This window comes from Pinus tabuliformis, chromosome 6, assembly GCF_031772625.1.
Source record: "Pinus tabuliformis cultivar Carrire ecotype Pingquan chromosome 6, CPIR1, whole genome shotgun sequence".
Lineage (NCBI taxonomy): Eukaryota > Viridiplantae > Streptophyta > Pinopsida > Pinales > Pinaceae > Pinus > Pinus tabuliformis.
This window is the reverse complement of record NC_142292.1, coordinates 1,606,400,781-1,606,403,797: the sequence shown is the minus strand read 5'-3', so window position 1 is coordinate 1,606,403,797 and position 3,017 is coordinate 1,606,400,781.

The window sequence follows — 3,017 nt, the reverse complement described above, 5'->3', positions numbered from 1 at the left end:
AACCCTTAAAAGTGGAGGCAAATGCGATTATCTATGTTTTGGGAGTGGTATTCATGCAAAGAGGAAGCCCCTTATGATACCATTCTAAAGTATTTCATGGGGAGTTTCTTAACTACCCTACCTATGACAAGGAGCTCTATGCCCTGGTATAAACTATTATGAAGTTAAAAAATGATATGATAGGAAAGTAGATAGTAATTCTCACTAATCACCAAAAGCTACAATACTTCTATTTCTAAATGAAGGTGCAACAAACTAGGCATTACAAGTGGATGATTATTCTAAAAAAAATGATTTACTGGTCAAGTACAAGAAGTGGAGCCCAAACAAGTTGGCTAACATATTTTTAAGGCCACCCATATCAAATATCATAGCTTTGGGAACTTTGTTTCACGTGTATCCTATCACCCATGATGCATACATAGAGGTATATATAGAGGATAACGACTTTAAGGGGGTGTGTCAGTAGTTGCACAACCATATCCATGTGCATGATGGTGAAAACACAATTGAATACCATCTCTATAATGGGTTACTATACAAGTTGGAAAAATTATGTGTTCTTAAAGGTGAGCAATTTCAACTAATGAGAGAGGCTCACACCCCCAAGGTTGTAGGGAATTTTGGTGTAGGGAAGATAGTGGCCAACTTGAAAAGGCATGTGTGATGGACTAATATGTAAAAAAATGTAGCTAGGTTCATAACTAATTATTATACTAGTTAATACCATCCCTTTCCTAGTAACAAGAAACAATGTCTATACCATCCCTTTCCTATAACCACTCATCCTTGGGAAAGCATTTCTAGGGACATTGTGGAGGTTCAACAACATCTAGGAAGGGACATGACTACCTATTTGTTGTAGTTGACAGGTTGAACAAGATGTGTGTAGTAACGCCTTATCAAAATACCATCAATGGGTAGAAGCAACAAAGTTGTTTTTTGTACAGGTATACAACTTTGGGATACCACATAGCATTGTTTTAGACACTGACACGAGATTTATTAATGAATTTTGGACTACATTTTGGGAGAATATGGACATGAAGTTAAAGATATCTATAACATTCCATCCATAGAAAGATAGGAAAACAAAAGTAGTTAACATGACTTTGGTGCAACTTTTAAGGCGTTACAATCATAAGCATCCAAAGAGTTAGGATGAAAATATAGTATATATATAGCACTCTTATAATAGATCAATCCACATTTGAAACATATTTTCTATATTTTCCACCTTCAACTTTGGACATTGCACAGGTAAATCAATGAAGGGCAAGGGAGGATCTCACCAGGGATGTCTTAAGGTTAGAAAAAATTGCTGATAAAATTAGACAAATCCATCTACATGTGCAATGACCCATAAGTCATAGGAAAAATAGAAGTCTAGGTATGATCAACACATAATAGAGAATTCATTCAAGGTAGGAGACAAAATATGGTGATAGTTGAACAAGGAGAGTCCATAGGGTCCTGGTAAGAAAATCAAGAATTTGCAATATGATCCCTTTGATATATTAGAGAAAGTGATAAATAACTCCAATAGACGTAGCCTTCTTTTAAATTTTCCTCTTCTTTTTCTTTTTTCTTTTAATGAGACTTTCATTCCCTACCCTTGAAAATACTGAGAGGGGGGATGAATAAATATTTCAAAAACTATTACAAATTTATACTTTTAATTTGTTTAGTAATCTATTAAATGAGCAGAACAATAAAATAGAAAATCACATCATAAATATCAAGCACAGGTGACACAAATATTTTTAAGATGGAGATTCATAAAGGGAGAAAACCACCATTCTTCTTCTTCTCTTCTTCAATATTTACATATGTTCACTGGAACTAACTAATAGGAAGTACCCACTTCCTTAGAATGTTTTCAACACCCACCAATAGGAAGCACCTACTACCTTCATTGTTTCACTAGCACCCACCAATAGGAATCACCCACTGCCTTCATTTTTTTACTGGCACTCACCAATACTAAGCACCCACTCCCTTCATTATTTCACTAGAACCCACCAGGAGGAAGCACCCACTCCCTTCACTTTTTCACTAGAACCCACCAGTAGGAAGCCCCTACTTCCTTAAATCAATTTTTTAGCACCAACCAATTGGAGGCATTGACCCCCAAAACCATGTGCAAATTCCTCTTTGTTGAACAACGCTTACTTGGTCATAAACAACCACAACAATACATTAAAAAATACAACATCAATATCAACAAGAATAATTAGTAGGCCTCATGTACATCATCAATATCCCATGGTAAGAAAATATCATGTAATCAACAAATTCTAACACACCATCACAAAGTCAGGCTTTTAAGTACAATCACTAGTCCCTGCCATTAGCAACTCATCATACTTAGTATCTAGTCAACAATCTCTAGCTCAAGAAAAAGATTCATAAACACATATCTGTAATACAAACACTATGAAAACCTCTAACTTATTATTAGATTTGTCATCTAGAAACATATCACCAGAATTCGTCTCAGCAACATATCTGGAAAATACAAAGTCCCAATAAACAAAACAAACCCTTCATAAGATCAACAATTACTTATGCAAAGGAGTCAATAAGAAACAACTTCACTGACATTGGAGAACTCATCCCTGCAACATAAACCATAGTATTCAAACGTAACCTATGACGTCTGATTAACTTGGTCATTAGTAATATACTTAGTAATGCATTCTTGTAACAATAGTACTCGTAACACCACATATTCAATACAACAAAGAGAATAGTCATCTTGTGATCAGACCTATTACTAATCCCTATCATCAACAACACCTCAGCACATACTATCACAATTATTCATCTAAATCAACAAGCCATCTATTACAATAGTTATATCCTGAGCATTGATAAACACAGTTAATCAATTCTAATTTGCAATATGAAGCACCGACCTCACTGTCTTTTCATAACCACTCCACAAATCAAACACTAGCAGCAACTAGGGAAAGAAACCTCATTTACAACAACCTTAATACATAAAACTCACTATA